General features: G+C 46.5%; 1 pseudogene; it reads right to left on the bottom strand.

Moving 5' to 3' along the window:
* The window catches only part of LOC141222279 (dynein axonemal heavy chain 12-like), a 186,554-nt pseudogene that overhangs the window by 145,190 nt on the left and 26,939 nt on the right, over positions 1–14,425 (bottom strand).

A 14,425-nucleotide genomic window follows, 5' to 3' on the forward strand; every position in this document is an offset into this window, starting at 1 on the left:
GTACGGTGTGTGCTAGGTCAAAGGCTCCACATACTCCTGCTGCGGGGTTGCTTTGACCTCTGGAGGTTCCTAGTGCGCCTTGGAAGCATTTGGCAATGGATTTTATTACTGACCTTCCTGTGTCCGAGGGTTTCACTGTCATCTGGGTGGTCGTGGACCATTTTAGCAAGATGTGTCATTTGGTTCCATTCATTAAGCTACCCTGCGCTAAGACACTCGCTAAGGCGTTTGTTAAGGAAATTGTCAGGCTCCATGGCGTTCCCACCGACATTGTTTCTGATAGGGGACCTCAGTTTGTGGCTCGCTTATGGTGTGCTTTTTGTGACAGGTTGGGAGTCCATTTGTCATTTTCGTCTGGTTATCATCCTGAGTCTAATGGACAGACTGAAAGAAAGAACCAGGATGTTGAACAGTTTTTGTGTTGTTTTGTGGCAGACAAGGGGTGGTCTGAGTTTCTGCCACTCGCAGAATTTGCTCTTAACAACCATACATCCTCCTGTGCTGGGTGTTCTCCTTTTTTTTGTTGTACTGGGAGACATCCGTCTTTTGGTTCGTTCTCCAAATTGGGGTCGGCGGTGCCGGAGGAGGAGAATTTTTCCGGTGATTTGGAGAGAGTTTGGACTAATGTACGTTGTAACATTCAAGAGGCTAATAGAAAGTCCAAGAAGTATTTTATCAGGAAACGTAAAGAGGTTTTGTTTACTGTGGGTGACATGGTTTGGTTGTCCTCAAAGAATCTGCAGGTGAGGATTCCCTCTAAAAAATTGGGTCCAAAGTTTGTGGGGCCATTTAAGGTGCTTCAGGTGGTTAACCAGTCTGCTGTTAGGTTGGAGGTTCCCTCCTCCTGGAAGATTAATCCTGTGTTTCATGTTTCCTTGTTAAAAAAGGCTGATGTATCGGATAGGGAGGCCACTGTCACAGTTACTCCGGTGGTGGAAGACGGCGAATATGAAATTTCTCGTATCCTGAATTCCAGAGAGCATAGAGGGAGATTGCAGTATCTCGTCGCTTGGAAAGGTTTCGGTCCCGAGGATAACTCCTGGGTTAAGGCGGATGATGTCTCTGCCCGTAGACTTGTCAGAGCTTTCCACAGGAGATTTCCGGATAGGCCTGGGCCTGTAGGATCTGGAGGATCCTCATAAAAGAGGGGGTACTGTTAGAACCCTCCTGCTTGTTTTGTTTCTATCTTGTGTTTTGCGGTCACGTGACCATCTTCCTATATATTCCAGCTCCGCCCTTCTGGCCTTGCTGGACTCCAGTGTTGTTTTGACTGTCTCTCTAGTCAGGTGCTTTTGGTGCCTATCTATCACTAGTTTGCTTGGTCCTCTGGACCTCTAGTACTTTTGTCAGTTTATCTTTTGCTCTGCAACAACTTGTTAGGAGGTGTCCCATTTTTGTCCCAGTCCTTAGTTCTTTTAGGGACCCCTCCCTTTCTCTATAGGTCTTCGTTCAGACTAGCCGAGGACGAAGGCGGGTCTGTACACAAGGAACAGGTCGCCCGCTACAACGTAGGGACTCAGCTTAGTCTTACTGTAGGGACAGCTCTCCCCTTCTTTCCCTAGTTGATGTTGCAGATCATAACACCTAAGCTCCCTCAGCTTGGTGGGCTTAGGCCAGTTTACCACATCCTCCACTTTGGCGGGGTCGGTGGAAATTCCTTCTTTGCTGACTATGTGCCCCACATATTTCACAGTCGTCTGGCAAATCCGGTACTTGTCAAGGGACAACTTCAACCCAGCCTCCTTCAGCCTGTCCAGCACCTTGAACAACCGCTGGTTGTGTTCTTCCAGAGTCTTCCCAAAAACAATAAGATCATCTGGATAAACCAAGACCTCACGTAAGTGCATGTCCCCCACTACTTTGTCCATACATCTCTGAAAAGTGGCTGGAGCACCTGTCAATCCTTGAGGTAGTCTCTGAAACTCGAAGAACCCAATGGGGCAGATAAAAGCGGTCTTCTCCTGATCTTCTTTTGACATGGGTATCTGATAGTAGCCACTCCGGAGATCTAACACAGAAAACCATTGGCTCCCTTGCAGGCAATCCAAAGCTTCATCTATTCGGGGCACAGTGTACTGGTCAGGGACCGTACGTTTGTTCAATATACGATAATCCACACACATTCGAATAGCTCCATTTTTTTTTCGAGCTATCACGATGGGGGAAGCATAGGGGCTATTAGACTCTGTGATGACTCCTGTGTCTAACATACCGCGTAGATGCTGCCTGACATCTTCAATATCCGCAGGGGCCAATCTTCGGGATCTCTCTCTGAAAGGCGTTTGATCCTTCAACCGAATGCGATGCTCTACTCCTTGGGTGAGGCCCATGTCCCATTTGCCTAAAGAGAAAGCTGCCCCCCGCATCATCATGCCATCGATGACCAACCCCCTCTGTTCTCTTATCAGCTCACTTCCTTCAAAACAAGGGTCAAAGCTTTCAGGCTGCAGTTCCCTCTTCTCCTCCTCCATCCTCACATAGGCTTCCAGACAGACTGGGTGGATGGATAGGGTCTGCGAGTAATTTTCTCCCCCAACTTCACGACACCACTGAGCTAACATACGGAAGATGTTGGCATTTTTCCCCACTATAACAGGTGTTGGTCTCTCATCTGCCTCTGCCTCCGGGCAGATTAGCGCTATGATGGGTATCTCTTTATCCACTCCAACAACAGTCTTTGAGAATCGTAGTGTCACAGACACATATCCTCGGTAGGGGTAGCTGTGCTCACTCAGTCCCCACACCACGAGTCCAGACAACGGTTTCAGAGGCACATTGGATAAATATCTCTTATACCATCCTTCGAAGATGATGGACACTTGAGATCCGCTAACCAGCAACACTGAACAAGGTTGACCATTGATACATGTGGGGACATGTGGGGCTGGTCCCACTAACCCTTCAGGCAGTGTTTTCGATGAGTCACTATTTGATGGGGAGGTAGAGTAGGTCTTAGTTGCTGATGGGGGCTCAGTATGGGACTCTACTGGCCCCCTTTCCCGTTTCCCGACAGCCTCTGAGGGTTATGGGGAAGATGTGAAGAGTTATTTGAGCTCCACCTCTTCGGACACTGACGAGCTATATGGCCTGGACTCCCACAGACAAAGCACCCTTCTGGTTTCCTACTCTCCACTCTACAGAGGTCATCATTCTCTCTTCCTGAAGCCAGGGTTTGCTTCTCGGCTACCTCCACAGCATTTTGTAGCCGCTGTATTGTCTTGGCCTGGGCACTTAACAATTGTGTAATCTGCTCCCCCTGTTTCTCGATGACTTTCAACAGTTCTGTCTCTTGGCAGTCGGCTGCTGGCTTCAGGGCAACAGTAGTCACCCGAGGGGATGTCTTCTCTCTTGCGGCAAAAATAACCTCCTCCTTGCGAACTTCCTTGAAAAGAACTCATGAAAAGAACCAGGAATCTTCTCCCTATCACAAGACCTCATCCACTGGGCAATTGGATCATGAGTGAGAGCTCCTCTGAGAACTTGGTCCAGACGACACTGATCAACTTCTTTAGGGCTGACTCCACCTTTAGATACTATTCTATGAACCAGCTTATCTAGTCGGTATAGATAGTCGGACATCTTCTCATCTGGTTGTTGGTAGGTGGTACGGAGTTTATAGAGTAGATCAGTAGCATCTTCAGGGGATCCAAAAGCATCTTCTAAAGCACTCATATAATCTTGATATGCTGCTAGTGGCTTGCTCCGCCAAGCAGCCTGCACCACTTCCATAGCAGTACCCTTCAAACTTTCTACTATTCTCTGCTTCTTTACGGCATCAGTGCACTGCCACTCTTCTAAGCACAGTAAAGTGACATCCCTCCAAGTATCATATCCTTATTCTCCAGCAGGGGTGGGGAGGGCACCCGAGAAAGTTCTTAAACGATGGTAGTTCTCTTCTGGCTGAATCTTTGCAAACTGCCTGACTAAATTTTCCATAGCTGTCATAAGCAAATCAGCAGGGGCCGCTGTCTCTTCAGGATTGACTCTAAGTGGAGTAGAGGGCGGACATAGTCTTTCTAGGCTGAGTGGTTGATTTCTGTTGCCGGGTCTCACCTTCGGACTCAGTAGGCCAAGTGATCTTCCATTGTCGACCATACTCGGGGGACACGGCTATCATGGATGGGAAGTATTCTTTCCTCAAGATCTGCCCGGTTGAGATCAGGGCTGTGGGTAACTGTCCCCCCTTTTCCTTCCTGCGGTCAACCACTTTAGGGAGGGCAAGTTCAGTGAGTCGGTTAACTCAGAGGTCCCCAACCGCCGGTCCGCGGACCAGGACCGGGCCGTTGGGGTTTTTCAGCCGGTCCGCGGGGAGAGGGGGCCCCTCCAGCCTCCAGCAGGGCCGCCATCAGGGCATGACTGCCCTGACTCCAGTATGGGGCCCGGCCGGTAGGAGCCCCCTCGGAGCCCCCCTCTTGTGCGTCTCTCTCCTCATGGGGCCCCCGGCCGCATGCTAAGCGCCGGGTCCGGGACATCTTAGCGCTGCGCTGCTGCGGCAGCACCTTCATGATTCCCCTGACTTCCGGTCATGTGACGGCGCCGTCACATGGCCGGAAGTCAGGAGAACCTGGTGTCAGCGATTTGGACGAGCGCCAGGATTCTGCAGGGATCGCATGGGGGTAAGTATAACAAGTTTTATTTTTTTTTAAATACAATTAACTAGGAGTGGGGGGAATGGGAGATGCACATGGGGGGAGGGGAGAGATGAGAGATGCACATGGGGGAGGGGAGAGATGAGAGATCCACATGGGGGGGAGGGGAGAGATGAGAGATGCACATGGGGGAGGGGAGAGATGAGAGATCCACATGGGGGGGAGGGGAGAGATGAGAGATGCACATGGGGGAGGGGAGAGATGAGAGATCCACATGGGGGGGAGGGGAGAGATGAGAGATGCACATGGGAGGGAGGGGAGAGATGAGAGATGCACATGGGGGGAGGGGAGAGATGAGAGATGCACATGGGAGGGAGGGGAGAGATGAGAGATGCACGGGGGGGTGAGAGATGCACGGGGGGTGGATGAGAGATGCACGGGGGGGTGAGAGATGCACGGGGGGGTGAGAGATGCACGGGGGGGTGAGAGATGCACGGGGGGGGATGAGAAATGCACGGAGGGGATGAGAGATGCACGGAGGGGGATGAGAGATGCACGGAGGGGGATGAGAGATGCACGGAGGGGGATGAGAGATGCACGGGGGTGAGCTGCACATGGGGGGGGTGAGAGATGCACATGGGGGGGTTATGTTTACATAACTTTGTTGCCTTATGAAGGGCAGGGGGGGCCCCCAAAAATTTCTTGCACAGGGGCCCACTACAGTCTGTGTCCGCCCCTGGGATGAAGTAAATGCAGCTGAACAGCAGCTGTCAGGACAGCTGCCCTGTCCTGCTGCAGGGCGTGATGGGGCCTCAGTGATGCGGCTCCTGGCACAGCACATTATGTGGGGCTCCTGGCATAGCTCCTGGCGGGGACCTGGTCTACACTATATGATAAGTATGCACTAAACTCCAAATCCCTCCATTACGCCGCCCCCATATGACCAAAGCCCCGCCCACCCCACCCCCTCCTTGCTGGGCCATGGAAAAATGATCTTGCTTCAAGCCGGTCCCTGGTGCAAAAAAGGTTGGGGACCACTGGGTTAACTAATTTCAGTATCTCTTCATCAGACGCATCACAGAGCTCACCACTCACTGCAAAGCTTTGTTTAGCTGTAACATCCATCTCTTCACACCACAAATACACTTCTTGCTCTGTTAAAGTCTCCATAGTAAATACTCCTGTGTTAGTTCTGGATCTCAGCAGTGCCTCCACTGTAACACCCCTTTAGGGCTACCACGGTATGCTGGGTGTTATGGGGGGTCTCACCTCTCTAGGGCGCAGTGCCTCCACCCGAATCTTGATTGGAGCTCTCACTGGGACTGCAGAAGGACTGTTATCTTCTGCCAGGGACTGATTCGGGAAGCCCCTGCCACAGCTCAGTACACACGCACACAGAACAGGAGTAAAACTGTTTAACAGGTTTATTGCTATGCAGCAGAAATGAGTTGGATTTAAAGAAATAACATACAATACAAGTAACGGTGCTCTGTAAAAGTCATATACATATCACAATCTAATTCTACCCCGACCCTGCAAATATAACGTAGCAGGTTTTCCCTTTTTTGTATTAACTCAGTCCAAACGTTGGGGCCCAGTTGCCGCGGATGTTGGCACGCTAATTCTAACCGTTGGTGCACTTAGATGAATATTAATGTCAATAGTCTGGGTTGTAGTGTACTCACTGTAAATAGCGCTGGTAGAACCACAAGTCTCAGAAGGGCACTCACGGTACGTCTCAAACGGTCGTAAGTTTCACTGGACACCAGCTGGGGGCGGCAGGATTCAGCCATTTATATGGTGGGAATGCCGGCAGAACTCTCCGAGTGCTTGATGTCACTTGCTTCACAGGGTGACAAGGCCGCGCTCTCTCCAGTAGCGCAGGTATATCAGAGGGGACGGCAACACTCTGCAGCGTAGAGGAATACAAATCCACAGCGCTCCGTCTTTCACAGCAAGCTGCCACGCTCTCTTTCCTCTGAACTTTTACTTTCACTTCCTGCCCAGCTCCCTCCCCCAAGTCCCTCCTCCTCCAATCCACTCTCTCTCCTTCTATCCTTCCAGGCTGTGTCATCTGACTGAAACAAAGGTCCCTGGGAATTGTAGTCCACTGCAGCTCAGGGGAACAACGATTAATGTCTGTAGGTCCCTGTTTAACAGCAGCTGCAAAGCTCTTCTTAGTGTCTGTAAGTCCCAGTATACCAGTAGCTGATCTGACAGTTCCATGTGCAGGAGTTACATGTAATAATACAGTCAGGTGTCTGGTCATACACCATGGCAAGACTGAGCAAGAATACACAAGGAAGTTATACTACATCACCAAGGTCTCTAAGGCACAAATTTCAAAGCAGATTGAGGGTTCAAGATGTGTCATTCAAGCACTTATGAAGAAGCACAAGAAAATGTGCAACGTTGAGGTCAGTAGATGCAGTGGTCGGCCAAGGAAACTTAGTGCAGCAGATGTATGACACATTATGGTTACTTTCCTTCAAAAGCGGAAGATGTCCAGCAGTGCCATCAGCTCAGAACTGGCAGCAACCAGTGGGACTCAGCTTCACTCATCTACTGTTCAGAGAAGACTGGCCAGAAGTGGTCTTCATAGCAGAATTGTGGCGCAAAAGCCATATCTTCCACATCAAAACAAGGCCAAGTGACTCAACTATACATTAAAACAGAGGAACCAGGGTGTATAAAATTGGCAGGATGTGCTCTTGACGGTTGAGTCAAAATATGAAAAATGTTGTTATTACAGAAGAGATTTTGTTCACTGGAGGGCTGGAGAGCAGTACAATAATGAGTGTCTGTGGGCAATAGTGATGCATAAGCACGGTGGAGGGTCCTGTAAGTTTGGGGCTGCATTTCAGCAAATGGAGGTGGAAATTGGGTCAGAATTATTGGTTCCCTCAATGCTGAGATATAGAGGCAGATACTTATCCATCATGCAATATCATCAGGGAGGTGTCTGATTGGATCCAAATGTTTTCTTCAGCAGAACAACAACCCCAAACGTACAGCCAATGTCATTAAGAATTATCTTCAATGTAAAGAACAAGGAGTCCTGGAAATGATCTGGTCCCACCCAGTGGAGTAACTAGAGTCTGATAGGCCCCCACTTGCATGTTGGTCAGATGTATGGGCCCTTGTAGCGTTCTGGATCCTATAAAGATATATGTGTTCTCTCCCTATGTAGTAATGTCCCCCCTGGCTCCTTCTTGTAATAATCTCCCACATGCTGGGCCTTATGCTATAACATTTTCCCCCACCTGTGCCCCTGTCTGGTAATGTCCCCATTCTGGCATCATTTCCATCATTCTGGTTTAATGTCCCCATCCTGGTATAGTGTCCCCATTCTGATATAATGTTCCCATTTTGGTATAATGTCTCTAACCTGGTATAATATCTCCCATGCTGGTGTAATGCTCCCAATTCTGCTATAATGTCCCCAAAGCTGGTAACATGCCCCACATCCTGGTATAGTATCTCCAGTTCTGGCATAATGTCCCCCATGCTTCTATAATATCCCCCATACTGGTATAATATCATCATTGTGATATAATGTCCCCCATCCTGGTATAACATCATCATTGTGATATAATGTCCCCATTCTAATATAGTGTCACCCATCCGGTTATGGTGCACCCCATTCTGGTATAGTGTCCCTTATTCTGGTATAATTTCCCCAATTCTGATATAATGTCCCCATTCTGATTTAATGTCCCCCTTCCTGGTATATCATCCCCATTCTGATATATTGTCCCCATTCTGATATAGTGTCCTTCATCTTGGTAAAATGTCCCCATACTAGTATAGTGTCCCCATTCTGGTATAATGTCCCCATCCTGGTATAATGCCCCCCATCCTGGTTTAATGACCATCATACTGGTTTAATGTCCCTTCGCCCTGGTTTAATGTCCCCCATCCTGGTACAATGCACTCCATTCTGTTACAGTGTCTCACATTCTGGCATAATGACCTAATTCTGATATAATGTCCCCATTCTGGTATAATGTACCCATTCTGGCATAATGTCCCCCATCCTGGTATGGTATCTACTGAGCTGCCATCCTGGGGATGGGTTATCAATATCAGATCGGTGGGCTCCGACAAGCGGCACTGGCTCCACCCATGAGATGTTTGTAACGCTCAGATGTAAATAGTTTGAAGATCTTAACATCACTGCTCCATTCACTGTACTGTGGGTCCTGCAAGTCAGCTAATTTTCATGTAATAGGAGCTGATCTTCAGCACCAGGTAGCAGCCACTACACAGTGACCAGAGCTGTGATGTTCAGCTCCTCAACAATGTTTACATCTGACCTCTGCCAGAGTTTCAAACAACTGAGTAGTGGAGGTGCCACGCGCCGGACCCCCACAAATCTGATATTAATGAGCTAACCAGGGGATAGGCCATCAATATGTTTGCCCTGGAAATTCCCTTTAAGGCACACCTGCACATACTATGTATATAATATATATAGATGGCAAAGAGTGGGAAGGGGTTAATCACAGGCTCATAAAACGGACAAACAACACAAATATTGGTTCTATCTTTTACACATTTGGGGTAGCCCTTAAGATGGCCGTTGGGTCAAAGAGAGAGAGAGAGAGAGAGAGGGGAATGGAGAGATACCGGGAGATACCAAGAGAAAGAAAAAAAGAGAGACCCAACCGGTGGAAGGCTAAGCCGGGCAGGCGGCAGCGGCTATTTATACCCACTGCTGATCTCTGATTGGTGGAAAATCTGGGTGTGGCTGCTCTCTGATTGGTGGAAAATCTGGGTGTGGCTGCTCTGTGATTGGTCAGCATTATGACCGCACAGTGGTGATGACTCATACCTCCTGGGTGGTTCTTCTGGGCGGTTCTGTTTTCTGACTGGTGGAAATTCTAATCAGCATTATGACCTCACAGTGGCCGTGACTCATGTTTCATGGACTGTTCTATCTGGGTGACCTGAAACATGCTGATCTTTGATTGGTGGAAATTCAAGTCATCTTCATGACATCACAATCAGCATGTTATTACTGCTGAGATGTTCAGTTTCTTCCTAAATTTCCTACGTTTTGTCCTAATTTATTAGCACATATATACCACTCATTCCTACAATCAAAGGATCAGGAAACCCATCTGAAATCAATATCCTACAATTTACCCCAACAGCAGAAAAAACAACTATACACAAAATACCAAAATATATATCAGATTATTAATAAGCAAATAAAAGACACAATCACATAAAAATAATTTTTAGAAAGGTGTAGAAAAAATGCTGTAAAGTAAGAGCGCTTCAAAAATAGAAATGTTAATGATTTATTTAATCAATTATCAAAATACAAGTGAATGAACAAACGAAAAATCTAGATCCAATCAATATTTGGTGTGACCAACTTTTCACTTTAAAGCAGCATCAATTCTTCTAGGTACACCTGCGCAAAGTCAGGGATTTTGTAATAATACAGTCAGGTGTCTGGTCATACACCATGGCAAGACTGAGCAAGAATACACAAGGAAGTTATACTACATCAGCAAGGTCTCTAAGGCACAAATTTCAAAGCAGATTGAGGGTTCAAGATGTGTCATTCAAGCACTTATGAAGAAGCACAAGAAAATGTGCAACGTTGAGGTCAGTAGATGCAGTGGTCGGCCAAGGAAACTTAGTGCAGCAGATGTATGACACATTATGGTTACTTTCCTTCAAAAGCGGAAGATGTCCAGCAGTGCCATCAGCTCAGAACTGGCAGCAACCAGTGGGACTCAGCTTCACTCATCTGCTGTTCAGAGAAGACTGGCCAGAAGTGGTCTTCATAGCAGAATTGTGGCGCAAAAGCCATATCTTCCACATCAAAACAAGGCCAAGTGACTCAACTATGCATTAAAACAGAGGAACCAGGGTGTAGAAAATTGGCAGGATGTGCTCTTGACAGTTGAGTCAAAATATGAAAAATGTTTTTATTACAGAAGAGATTTTGTTCACTGAAGGACTGGAGAGCAGTACAATAATGAGTGTCTGTGGGCAATATTGATGCATAAGCACGGTGGAGGGTCCTGTAAGTTTGGGGCTGCATTTCAGCAAATGGAGGTGGAAATTGGGTCAGAATTATTGGTTCCCTCAATGCTGAGATATAGAGGCAGATACTTATCCATCATGCAATATCATCAGGGAGGTGTCTGATTGGATCCAAATGTTTTCTTCAGCAGAACAACAACCCCAAATGTACAGCCAATGTCATTAAGAATTATCTTCAATGTAAAGAACAAGGAGTCCTGGAAATGATCTGGTCCCACCCAGTGGAGTAACTAGAGTCTGATAGGCCCCCACCTGCATGCTGGTCAGATGTATGGGCCCTTGTAGCGTTCTGGATCCTATAAAGATACAGTATATGTGTTCTCTCCCTATGTAGTAATGTCCCCCATCCTGGCTCCTCATTGTAATAATCTCCCACATGCTGGGCCTTATGCTATAACATTTTCCCCCACCTGTGCCCCTGTCTGGTAATGTCCCCATTCTGGCATCATTTCCTTCATTCTGGTTTAATGTCCCCATCCTGGTATAGTGTCCCCATTTTGATATAATGTCCCCATTTTGGCATAATGTCTCTAACCTGGTATAATATCCCCCATGCTGGTGTAATGCTCCCAATTCTGCTATAATGTCCCCAAAGCTGGTATAATGCCCCAGATCCTGGTATAGTATCTCCAGTTCTGGCATAATGTCCCCCATGCTGCTATAATATCCCCCATACTGGTATAATATCATCGTTGTGATATAATGTCCCCCATCCTGGTATAACATCATCATTGTGATACAATGTCCCCATTCTGATATAGTGTCACCCATCCGGGTATGGTGTACCCCATTCTGGTATAGTGTCCCTTATTCTGGTATAATGTCCCCAATTCTGGTATAATTTCCCCTTTCTGATATAATGTCCCCATTCTGATTTAATGTCCCCCTTCCTGGTATATTGTCCCCATTCTGATATATTGTCCCCATTTTGATATACAGTTAGGCCATATATATTTAGACGAAGACAACATTTTTCTAATTTTGGTTCTAGACATTACCACAATGAATTTTAAGCAAAACAATTCAGATGCAGTTGAAGTTCAGACTTTCAGCTTTCATTTGAGGGGATCCACATTAAAATTGGATGAAGGGTTTAGGAGTTTCAGCTCCTTAACATGTGCCACCCTGTTTTTAAAGGGACCAAAAGTAATTGGACCGATTAAATAATTGTAAATAAAATGTTCATTTCTAGTACTTGGTTGAAAACCCTTTGTTAGCAATGACTGCCTGAAGTCTTGAACTCATGGACATCACCAGACGCTGTGTTTCCTCCTTTTTGGTGCTCTGCCAGGCCTTCACTGCGGTGGTTTTCAGTTGCTGTTTATTTGTGGGCCTTTCTGTCTGAAGTTTAGTCTTTAACAAGTGAAATGCATGCTCAATTGGGTTGAGATCAGGTGACTGACTTGGCCATTCAAGAATATTCCACTTCTTTGCTTTAATAAACTCCTGGGTTGCTTTGGCTTTATGTTTTGGGTCATTGTCCATCTCTAGTAAGAAACGACGACCCCTCAGTTTGGCTGCATTTGGCTGGATCTGAGCACACAGTATGGCTCTGAATACATCAGAATTCATTCGGCTGCTTCTGTCCTGTGTCACATCATCAATAAACACTAGTGAGCCAGTGCCACTGGCAGCCATGCATGCCCAAGCCATCACACTGCCTCCGCCGTGTTTTACAGATGATGTGGTATGCTTTGGATCATGAGCTGTACCACGCCTTCGCCATACTTTTCTCTTTCCATCATTCTGGTAGAGGTTGATCTTGGTTTCATCTGTCCAAAGAATGTTCTTCCAGAACTGTGCTGGCGTTTTTAGATGTTTTTTAGCAAAGTCCAGTCTAGCCTTTTTATTCTTGATTCTTATGAGTGGCTTGCACCGTGCAGTGAACCCTCTGTATTTACTTTCATGCAGTCTTCTCTTTATGGTAAATTTGGATATTGATACGCCTACCTCCTGGAGAGTGTTGTTCACTTGGTTGGCTGTTGTGAAGGGGTTTCTCTTCACCATGGAGATTATTCTGCGATCATCCACCACTGTTGTCTTCCGTGGGCGCCCTGGTCTTTTTGCATTGATGAGTTCACCAGTGCTTTCTTTCTTTCTCAGGATGTACCAAACTGTAGATTTTGTCACTCCTAATATTGTAGCAATTTCCAGGATGTTTTTTTTCTGTTTTTGCAGCTTAAGGATGGCTTGTTTCACCTGCATGGAGAGCTCCTTTGACCGCATGTTTAATTCACAGCAAAACCTTCCAAATGCAAGCACCACACCTCAAATCAACTCCAGGCCTTTTATCTGCTTAATTGAGAATGACATAAAGAAGGGATTGCCCACACCTGTCCATGAAATAGCCTTGAAGTCAATTGTCCAATTACTTTTGGTCCCTTTAAAAACAGGGTGGCACATGTTAAGGAGCTGAAACTCCTAAACCCTTCATCCAATTTTAATGTGGATACCCTCATATGAAAGCTGAAAGTCTGAACTTCAACTGCATCTGAATTGTTTTGTTTAAAATTCATTGTGGTAATGTCAAGAACCAAAATTAGAAAAATGTTGTCTCTGTCCAAATATATATGGACCTAACTGTAGCGTCCTTCATCTTGGTAAAATGTCCCCATACTAGTATAGTGACCCCATTCTGGTATAATGTCCCCATCCTGGTATGGTATCTACTGAGCTGCCATCCTGGGGATGTGTTATCAATATCAGATCGGTGGGCTCCGACACGTGGTACTGGCTCTACTCATCAGTTGTTTGCAACACTCAGATGTAAATAGTTTGAAGATCTTAACATCACTGCTCCATTCACTGTACTGTAGGTCCTGCAAGTCAGCTAATATTCATGGAATAGGAGCTGATCTGCAGCACCAGGTAGTAGCCACTACACAGTGACCAGAGCTGTGATGTTCAGCTCCTCAACAATGTTTACATCTGACCTCTGCCAGAGTTTCAAACAACTGAGTAGTGGAGGTGCCACGTGCCAGACCTCCACAAATCTGATATTAATGAGCTAGCCAGGGGATAGGCCATCAATATGTTTGTCCTGGAAATTCCCTTTAAGGCCCACCTGCACATACTATGTATATAATATATATATATGGCAAAGAGTGGGAAGGGGTTAATCACAGGCTCATATAACGGACAAACAACACAAATATTGGTTCTATCTTTTACACATTTGGGGTAGCCCTTAAGAGGGCCATTGGGTCAAAGAGAGAGAGAGAGAGAAGAGAGAAGAGAGAGGGGAGGTAGAGATACCGGGAGATACCAAGAGAGAGAAAAAAAGAGAGACCCAACCAGTGCAAGGCTAAGCCGGGCAGGCGGCAGCGGCTATTTATACCCACTGCTGATCTCTGATTGGTGGAAAATCTGGGTGTGGCTGCTCTCAGATTGGTGGAAAATCTGGGTGTGGCTGCTCTGTGATTGGTCAGCATTATGACCTCACAGTGGCGATGACTCATACCTCCTGGGTGGTTCTTCTGGGCGGTTCTGTTTTCTGACTGGTGGAAATTCTAATCAGCATTATGACATCACAGTGACCGTGACTCATGTTTCATGGACTGTTCTATCTGGGTTACCTGAAACATGCTGATCTCTGATTGGTGGAAATTCAAGTCATCTTCATGACATCACAATCAGCATGTTATTACTGCTGAGATGTTCAGTTTTTTCCTAAATTTCCTACCTTTTGTCCTAATTTATTAGCACATATATACCACTCATTCCTACAATCAAAGGATCAGGAAACCACTCTGAAATCAATATCCTACAATTTA

Source organism: Phyllobates terribilis, unplaced genomic scaffold, assembly GCF_046119375.1.
Source record: "Phyllobates terribilis strain yellow unplaced genomic scaffold, ASM4611937v1 Scaffold_360__1_contigs__length_1932075, whole genome shotgun sequence".
Taxonomy (NCBI): Eukaryota; Metazoa; Chordata; class Amphibia; order Anura; family Dendrobatidae; genus Phyllobates; species Phyllobates terribilis.